Source organism: Mus pahari, chromosome 18, assembly GCF_900095145.1.
Source record: "Mus pahari chromosome 18, PAHARI_EIJ_v1.1, whole genome shotgun sequence".
In the NCBI taxonomy this organism is placed as follows: Eukaryota; Metazoa; Chordata; class Mammalia; order Rodentia; family Muridae; genus Mus; species Mus pahari.
In genome coordinates, this window is record NC_034607.1 from 15,519,059 (window position 1) to 15,529,419 (window position 10,361).

Here is a 10,361-nt window from a genome sequence, read left to right on the forward strand (position 1 = left end):
GGGTGGTAGTAACAACCCAGGGCTGAAGCATCTCTGTTTGCCTAAGTGGACAGACACAACAGGAAGGCATAGACCCTGCTGAAGTTTTGGTGACACACAGGTGTCAAGCAGCTGTGCCATTTGTTTAGGTGTTTGTGCTTCTGGAGAGCAAATCGGGCCTCCTATGTGCTAAACACAAGCTCTCCAACCTCGCCAGGCCCACAGCCCAGCACATTTATTTGGACTGCATAGTGACCTTTCTAGTAGAAATGAAACTCAAATGACAGTAGGTGTAGTGGTTAGCTCTTGGGTGGTAAGGGCAGAAAGTTCAGCAGTTCAAGGTCATCTTCAACTACAGATGGGGTTCCAGGTCAGCTTGGGCTACAAGAGACCCTGTTTCAAAAATCTAAAATCCTGCTGGCCAGGTTGCTCAATGGGTAGAGACATCTCCTATCAATTCCCTAAAAAAACTAAGTTGGACCCTGGGATCCACATCTTGAAAGTATTCTCGGGGCTGGTGAGATGGCTCAGTGGTTAAGAGCACTGGCTGCTCTTCCAGAGGCCCTGAGTTCGAGTCCCAGCAACCACACGGTGGCTCACAACCATCTGTAACGGGATCTGATGCCCTCCTCTGGTGTGTCTGAAGACAGCAAGCAACAGTGTACTCATATAGAATAAATAAATAATTCTTAATAATAATAATAAAAAGTATTCTCTGACTTCTGCGCATGCATGCACACACATGAAATAAATTATTATTATTTTTTGTTTTTAAAACATCTTTTAATCCAAAACAAACAGCCAAAGTCAAGGACTAGATGGTAGCTACCATGTCACTCTTCCCTCCTGCCAGGTATGCTGGCTCTCTGAATCTTCATGATTATCCCAGGGGGAAGATCTTTTGTTAGCTCTGCTTTATCCAGGAGGAAACTGAGGCCAAAAGGACACTTGCCATGTCAAAGTTCACACCCTAGCTGGATGGAGCAGTTCCAACCGGAGCAGTTTGTCTTGGACAGGGTTTCGTTCTGGAGCTCTTTAACCGGAGGGAGGGTCTTTGTATTGCCCTGTGTGGAGAGGCAGCTGGGTAGGTATCATGGTGGACAGACAACCAGGGACTGTTGGGCCTGCTCCGAAGTTTTCTTCCCATCTTGCCTACAGCAGGGGCTAACTAGGACAGAGAGACTGACTAGGACAGAGAAGGGCGGGTGTGGGCTGTCACAGAACTCTGCCCCCTTACTTTGCCACAACAGTTCCTTCCTTGCTCCCACAGGACATGCTGGGAAAATAACTTTTGTTTTTATTTTCTTTCGTTTCAGTTTACCCCTCTACTCAGGCCCACTCAGTCCCCCGTGGGACTGTGGAGCTTGCGAGTAGAGTGGGAAGCCCAGGGGAGTCAGAAGACCCTGTCTTGTCCTAATTGAGGCAGTTCAGGGGGCAGAAAACAGACCTCTTGAAGGAAGGTAACAGAACAGACAATGTCATAGTCACAGTAGCCAGTTCAGAGTCCTTTGAGTGTGTCAGAGTTTGGAGGGGTTTCCCACAGGAATCCTAAGTTCCCCAAGGGACTCACTGTGACTCCTCCTATCCCAGCATGCAAGGCAGGAGCATTGGTACCTGCAGGCCAAACTGGAAGACAGAGGTTAAAGTCAAGACCATGAGGGTGGAGTCAGGCCCTCTGAGGTTGAATGACATCCTAGGCACCGACAGACATTTGCCCTGGACAGGTCTCAGCCTCCCTTCCTTCAGTCACAAGATTGAAAGGATGCCTTCCTAAGCGGGGAGAGCATGAAGAACACTTGTCCAAAGTGTTTTCCTTAAACACTTAGTTTTTCTTTTGTGAGACCTGGTTTTCCCTCCCTCCCTCTGTCCCCCCTCCCTCCCTCCCCTACCCCTCCCTCCCTCCCTTCCATCCTTCCTTTTGTTTGTTGTTTTTCTTTTTTCTTTTTTTTCTTTTTTTTTGTTTGTTTGTTGTTTTTCAAGGCTGGATTTCTCTGTATAATAGCCCTGGTTAGCTTTGTAGACAAGGCTAACCTCAGACTCATAGAGATCCGCCTGCCCTTCTTTCTTTCTTTCTTTCTCTCTCTCTCTCTCTCTCTCTCTCTCTCTCTCTCTCTTTCTTTCTTTTTCAAGACAGGGTTTCTCTGTGTAGCCCTGGCTGTCCTGGAACTCACTCTGTAGACCAGGCTGGCCTCGAACTCAGAAATCTGCCTGCCTCTGTCTCCCAAGTGCTGAGATTAAAGGTGTGCGCCACCACTGCCTTGTTGAGCCCCAGTTTTCTTAAGGTGACTTCAGAAAGGCCAAATTATAAGAGCTGTCGGTTAGGAAATCCTGGAGTGTACTAGGCCATCTGCAGCAGCTCTTGTCCCATTCTACAAGCAAAGATGGCTCCCAGAGGTGGAATAACTTGTTTGGGATCACAAAGCGAGGAGGTGCTTGCTATCAAGTCTCCTTTGAGCTGGGAAACAGACTTTCCAGAGCCTGAGCTGGCCAATAGAAGGGATTGCTTCTGGCAGGAGGCCTGAGATCACTTTCGAGGCCAAAATAGTGAGTATGCATTTAGAAACAGTGTATCTAATCCCACACTCTGAACACACCCAGATATTTTGTTTCAACTCATCTGGCTGCTAGGGAACTTTTTTTTTTCTCCTCAAAAGTTTTCAATCATTTTATCTTTCTCCATTTAATTTTGTGTGTATAGGAGCGTTTCACTTGCATCTATATATATGCACCACATAAGTGCAGTGCCCAAAGAGGCCAGAAGAGGGCGTCCGATCCAGCCCCTAAAACTGGAGTTAAAGATGGTTGTGAGCCTCCCTGTGGGTGCTGGGAACTGAACCCAGGTTCTCTGCAAGAGGTGCTCCTAAAGGCTGAGCCAGTCTCCACTAGTTTCTGAAAGATTTTTTTTTAATGTGTGTGTGTGTGTGTGTGTGTCACACACAACTGTGTTGGGTACCTGAAGAGGCCAGAAGAGGGTGAGTCCCAGAAGCTAGAGTTACAGGTAGTTGTGAGCCACCTGGTTTGGTTGCTTGGAACCCAACTCTGATTCTCTGAAAGAACATCATGTGGTCACAACTGCCTCCTCTCTGGCCCCTCTCTATCCCCAGCACACTGGAAGCAGAGGCTGAAGGATTTAAAGTCCTGACAGCAAATTCAAGACTAGCCTCGATGTGTCAGAGTCTCTAGATACCATTCTGCTGTATACGTGTCTGTGTCTTTCCCGTCTCCCTGTCACTGATGGACAGTTAGACTCTCAGTGTTTGCCCAGCGTAGCCTCACTGCAGTTCCCCTCCTTTTGCGACCCCCATTTCCCTTCTGCAGAGTTGTCCCTCCTGTCTTTCCTCACCCCCCTTCTCTGGAATTTTCTCCCCTCCCCATCTACCATTTGCTGTCTTTCAGAAAGAGCAGTGCTGCTTGGGGGGTGGGGGGCAAGGCGAGAGGGATGCAAGGGCAGTTTTTAGCTTCCCACAAAGGCCTCTGTTCCCCAAGATAAATGACAATTTAAACAAAGAAATATTTCATTAAGGGTTGATATCTTAATGAGCTGTGCCAGGATCCTTCCAGGCACTCTGTAGACTCCCCCTTACACTAAGAGGGGGCGCCAGCCCCTGCGGGAAGCTTATCAGTTTACCATATTGGCCCGAATAGAAGACCATACCGTGGGGCTAGGTCCCTGACATGGTGGAGTTGAGACTCATCGGCCTGTGTGCCTGAGCCCTGGGAGATGCTTGCAGCAGCTTTGAAATTACTTCAAAGAATACAGACACTGAGGTTTGTGTCTGTGGTGGTGGTGGACACAGGGACTTGGGGTTGATTGGTAGGGAATCTCTCATTAAAGATCAGGAAATGAACACCACCACGGCAAGCCGTGAGCAGTTTTCCATTAATTAGAGAACGCCATCAACGGGTCACATGAGAGCTCCACACAGAGAGGTTTCTGTGTGGGGAAAGTGAGCCGGGCAGAGCAGGACCCAGGAGAGCAGCCCTGGTGCTTTGGCTTTCCTTCTATGGTCCCTGAGGTAGGTGAAGCTGAGAGGCAATCTCAGTGCATGCCTTTAGTCCCAGCTCTCAGGCGGCAGGGGCAGGCAGATCTCTGTGAGTTCAAGGCCAGCTTGGTCTATGTGGTGAGTTCCAGGACACAGGGCTACGTAGTGAGACCCAGTCTCAAGAGAGAGACAGAGACAGTGAGAATAGCCCAGGCTGGTCTGAAGGCCGGGACTATGACAGTTCTCCTTCCCCAGCCTCAGGGTTGAACTGCAGGTGAGTCCGCCATACTATCTACCCACTGTGACATCACCAGCTACCCTGACTCTCACATCCTATCTCATCTAGCGCTGAGGATAGAAAGCAAAGCTTCATGTGTGCTGTATGAATCCATATCACTGAACTGCATCGCCAGCACCCTCCACCCATCCGAACAGACAGTGGATGTAAGGTGGCCTTTCTCCGTCCCTATTGGATGTGCTACATGAGCTGACCTATTTCTTAGGTTTCCTTACACTCCCCTGAGCCATATTCTATGCCAGGCCTGAACCCCAGGACTCCCTGGTTCATTTATTCCCTCTTCTTTCTGGTCCCTCCCTTATCACTTAGGATCCGTTCTTCTCCAGTTTCATCTACGTTTGACCTCTGGCCTTCTTACCCCAAGACTCTCTCTGTTGCCAAGTAGCTGGAGATTCATGGAGTGAGCAGCTGAAGGCTTGGGTGAGGCGGATGCCAGTGGAGCAGATTGGTACCCTAGGCCGAGTGCTAAGTGCTCTGCACACCACCTCATCATCGCCTAGGGCACGATGGGGTTGCTCTCTTGTATGTCTCACCCTGAGCACTGCACCCTTTAGCTTCCCACAAACCAATGCCTGCTTTTCCTTTCTCTGAGGGTGACTTCCAAGTATCAGAGCCAACTACTCCATAGGGAGGAGTCCATAAAGGTGGAGAGTTAACCCTTTCTACCATAGCAGGTAGGATCGGATGTATAAGTATCTCGTTTAAAAAACCAATCTAGCCAGGCGTGGTGGCGCACGCCTTTAATCCCAGCACTCAGGAGGCAGAGGCAGGTGGATTTCTGCGTTCAAGGCCAGCATGGTCTACAGAGTGAGCTCCAGGACAGCCAGGGCTATACAGAGAAACCCTGTCTCGAAAAACCAAAAAAAAAAAAAGAAAAAGAAAAAAAAAAAACAAAACACATTCATTGTGTTCCTCCCCATTCACATCTTATTTCTCCACTCCTCTGCTGAGGTTTCTGAGAGTCACATGCTTGCAATGGAATGGGTCCTCTCCGGCTGCTTCTGTGGGCATTGCAATGATATTTTTGGACAGGACAAGAAGGTCAGTGGACCTTGACCTCAGTCTCAGGATTACAAAGAGCCTGGCCTGGGTTCAGTCTGTGGCTTCTGACACAACAGGGATCTCATCTGTCTCCCGTTGTTTCCCTCAAAGAGTTAGGGTTCAGGGCTATTTCCTGGTTTTGTTAGAATTTATTGGGGGGCTGGAGTTGTGGGTGACTGGCTTAGCAGGTAAGAGCACTGGCAGCTCTTGCAAATGACTCATGTTTGGATCTTAGTACCCACATGGTGGCTCCTATTTGTAATTCCAGTTCCGGGGGGTAGGGGGTGGGGGTATCTGATGCCCTCTTCTGATCTTTGAGGGCACTAGGCACACGTATGGTAGGTACACTTACATTCAAATACTCATACATACAATAAAATAGAATTTTTAAAACTTACGTTGGAGCCGGGCAGTGGTGGCACACGCCTTTAATCCCAGCACTTGGGAGGCAGAGGCAGGCAGATTTCTGAGTTCAAGGCCAGCCTGGTCTACAGAGTGAGTTCCTGGACAGCTAGGGCTACACAGAGAAACCCTGTCTTGAAAAGCCAAACAAAACAAAACAAAACAAAAAACAAACAAACAAACAAAAACTTATGTTGGGCTGGAGGCGATAAAGATGTGGCTCAATGGTTAGGAACATTTACTGTTCTGGAAGAGGACCAGAGTTCAGTTCCCAGCATGTGTTTTGGATGGTTTACAACCTCCTGTAACTCCAGTTCCAGGGGATCCTATGCTTTCTGATCTCCAAAGGCACCTGTATAAATGTTCACAGACACACGCACATACATACAAGTAAACACACACATATAAGTAAATATAAAATAGTTTTAAAGATTTTTTTCATGTATGTGAGTACACTGTAGCTGTCTTCAGACACGCCAGAAGAGGGTATCAGATCCCATTACAGACGGTTGTGAGCCACCATGTGGTTGCTGGGAATTGAACTCAGGACCTCTGGAAGAGCAGTCAGTGTTCTTAACCGCTGAGCCATCTCTCCAGCCCTTTAAAGATTTTTTTTTTAAATGTATGAGTGTTTGCCACACATGTACAGGTGGCCAAGGAAGCCAGAAGGGGGTGCTGGGTCCTCTGGCACTGGTTACCCATGGTTATGAAGCACCTGATGTGGATACGCGGGATGTCCTCTGGAAGATTAGCAGGTACCCTTAACTTCTGAGCCATTTGCTCAGTCTTCCTTGGCATTCACGTCTTGAAGGTAGAAGGTGAGGGACGGGTAGGTCCAGTGGACACAGACAGGACATAGGAAGTATTTCTGGGCTATTCAGTCTCCTGTGCCTCCCCTCGGGGCCGCTGGCTGACAGTTCCACTCAGAGCCTGGAAAGCAGACTGAAAGCTGAGGCAGTTAAGTGGTAGGGCCAGAGACAGGACAAATGAGGAGAAGAAAGCCACTAAGAGGGTGGGATAGAAGATGTCTGTGCTTGGGTCTCAGGGATGGTAGCTGAAGAATCTTTCCAAGCCTTTGCTCAAACAGCATTCTCTACAAAAGGCAACTGAGGTGTGAGAACCTTTCACATGCTAGGCGAGTGTCCTACCCCTGTGCTACATGCCCAGTTCAGGAAGGACTTTCTCACTGAAGTATGTTCATCCTCTGAATGTCGGACGTCCCCCTGCTGAGAACCTTAGGACCAGAGGAGATATTAGTTTGCTTCTTTCAAGAAATACGTATTTAAGGTGTCTGAACGCCTCTCTCTGTGTGTGTACCACATACTACAGCCCATGGGGGTTAGAAGATGATATTGTATCCCAGAAACTGGAGTTAGAGACAGTTGTGAGGTGCCACGTGGGTTCTGGGAACCAAGCCCAGGTCCTCTGCGAGAGCAATGCGTGCTCTTAACCACGAACCATCTCTCATCCCCCACGGTCAGCCTTTTATTAATATGGGTGTGGAGGCCGGTGCCACAAGCAGGATGACCAATGCCGTCTAAGCTGAAGAGAATGGAATAGCATCTTCTTGCCTTACATTCTCCCAGAGGTAGGGCAGCCATAAGAATTCCAGTGGTTTGTTCAGAGAGTGTCAGAAACTATTGGTGGGAAGTGGGATGGAGAGGAGGGAGAGATTGAAGTACGTACTCAAGGAAGCTTGTGGCGTGCACCCCAGGTCTCTGCACAGAGGGCCAGGGAGATGGAGCCTGCATCTTTCTCCCCCAGACCCTCAGGCACTGCAGCAGACAGGCTTGCAGATGTCTTATCTTATGGTAAATACATCCATGTTGGCTGGGCTGGAGAAATGAGTATTTCCTTGACCAGACACGCCCTCCCCATTCTAAGTTTCATTATCAAAATCTGGGAGATGAGCGAAGGGTCCCCGCGCCTGCCACACTCTGCCCTCCTTAGCTTTCCGTTTGCGTGGGTTCAGGGGCTTCGTCCCTAGCCCGCTGTCCCCTCCTCTCCTCTGCACTGGAGGTTTTCTCTCTTTGGAGCTGGACCCAGAGCTGTGTGCACACTACCTTCTTGGGCAATCCCATCGACTCTTATAGTTTGCTTTCGTTTGAAGCTATTTATGTTGCTTGTCAATATTGTGTGTGTGTGTGTGTATGTGGTCACGCATGCTATGGCGTGTGGGGTCAGAAGAGAACTCTGTGGGGTTGTTCCTCTCCTCTCACCTTCATGTGAGTTCTGGGCACTGAACTCGGCTGTTGGAGTTTGCACCGTTGAGTAGCAAGCGCCTTTAACCCCCGGGCCCGGCCTTTAGGTTTATTTTTATTCTATGTGTGTGTGGGGGGGTATGTTGCCTGCCCGCATGTATGCATGTTTGTACGGTCTGTATGCTTACCTAGCACCTGCGGAGGTCAGATGAGGACATCAGATCACCTGGACCTGGAGTGACAGATGGCTGTGATCTGTGATGTGGGTGCTGGGAACTGAGATCTGCTCCCACTGAGATCTGGTCCCTTGGAAGAGCAGCAAGTGCTCTTAACTACTGAGCCATCTCTCTATGCCCATACTCTCTTGGATTTTTTTTTTTAATATTTATTTATTTATTTATTTATTTATTTATTATATGTAAGTACACTGTAGCTGTCTTCAAGACACTCCAGAAGAGGAAGTCAGATCTTGTTAAGGATGGTTGTGAGCCACCATGTGGTTGCTGGGACTTGAACTCTGCACCTTTGGAAGAGCAGTCAGGTGCTCTTACCCACTGAGCCATCTCACCGGCCCCTACTCTCTTGGATTTAACTGCCTCCCGGATGTTGGTGGCTTCTGGTATCATCCTACCTTGGATTTTCATCCTGCACCTATTCCTGTGGGCCTCACGGGATATCACACACAAAAATGTCCCCATCCCCAGTCATCATCACTGAATCTCCTATTCCCCCTCCCCCGCCTCCACCTCCCGAATGCTTGGATTACAGGTGTGGACCATGAAGGCTGGTTTATGTGGTTCTGGGGACCAAGCCCTGGATGTTGTGCATACTGGGTGGTCACGTCACCGTTTGAGGCATTCCCCCAGCCTCACACTCACTGATTTCACTTAAAACATGCATCTCCCGTGGGTCCACTAAGAGCCACTGGGTTCTCCCATCTCTTCCTCTACACATCCAGTCAGCCCCTTGTCCAGGAAAGTGGCTCCCAAGCGGCTTCCAGAGCCATTTGTTCCTGCCTCTCCACACTGCTCGCCACTGGGACCCTCATTACTGATGACTTGGAACATTCTGGTTTCTGAACTGGACCCTTATTTCCAGTCTAATTCTCTCTAAGAACCTCCTCTCCAATGCATCCATCATCTGTAATCATCAAAAAGCTCTAGGCGAGGGGCTGGAGAGATGGCTCAGCAGTTGAGAGCACTGGCTGCTCATCTAGAGGACCTGGGTTCAATTCCCAGCACCCACATGGCAGATCACAGCTGTCTGTAGCTCCTGTTGCAGGCGATCTGACACCCTTGCACAGACGTACGTGCAGGCAGAACACCAATGTACACAAAAGTGAATAAATATATATTTTTAGAAAGCTCTAGCCTCGCTCGCAGTCTCTCCTCCACCATGCCTATGTTCATCGTGAACACCAATGTTCCCCTTGCCTCCGTGCCAGGGGGGTTTCTGTTGGAGCTCACCCAGAAGCTGGCGCAGGCCACCAGCAAGCCCGCACAGTACATCGCAGTGCACGTGGTCCCAGACCAGCTCATGACTTTTAGCAGCAGAACGACCCCTGCGCCCTCTGCAGCCTGCATAACATTGGCAAGATCAGTGGCGCCCAGAACTGCAACTACAGCAAGCTGCTGTGCGGCCTGCTGTCCGATCGCCTGCACATCAGCCCGGACAGAGACTACATCAACTATTATGACATGAACGCTGCCAACGTGGGCTGGAACGCTTCCCCCTTCACTTGAGTCCTGGCCTCACTTACCTGCACCGCTGTTCTTCGAGCCTCGCTGCACGCAGTGTTCCGTGTTTATCTACCTGTAGCGATGCCCACCTTCCAGCTGGGAGAAATAAATGGTTTAAGAGGGGGAAAAAAAGCTCTAGGTCAGACATAGTGATCCACACCTCTAACCCTGCCAAGCTGGAGGTTCAGTCAGGTGAGCCACAAATGGAAGGACAGCCTGGGCTACTCAGCAAGAACCTGTCATAAAGGGCAGTGAGGACTGACCAGGTGAGACTATAGCACAGTTGAAAGAATGCTTGCAGCCGGGCGTGGTGGCCCACGCCTTTAATCCCAGTACCTGGGAGGCAGAGGCAGGCGGATTTCTGAGTTGACTACACAGAGAAACCCTGTCTCGAAAATCAAAAAAGAAAAAAAAAGAAAAAGAAAAAGAAAAAATAAAGAATGCTAGCCTAAGACTTGTGAAGCTCTGGGTTTAATGCCGGGTACCAAATAAACAGGCACTATGACACACATCTGGAAGCCTAGTATTCAATGTAGGCTAGAAGCCAGAAGTTCAAGATCATCCTTAGTGAGTTTGAGACCAGCCTGGCCTACATATTTGATCCTGTAGAAAAAAAGAAAAGAAGCCAGGCGTGGTGGCGCACGCCTTTAATCCCAGCACTCGGGAGGCAGAGGCAGGCAGATTTCTGAGTTTGAAGCCAACCTGGTCTACAGAATGA

At 49.3% G+C, this 10,361-nt stretch overlaps 1 pseudogene; it reads left to right on the forward strand.

Moving 5' to 3' along the window:
* Positions 1 to 9,299: 9,299 nt before the first annotated feature.
* On the forward strand, positions 9,300 to 9,646 carry LOC110336048 (annotated as a pseudogene).
* The last annotated feature ends 715 nt before the right edge of the window (positions 9,647 to 10,361 follow it).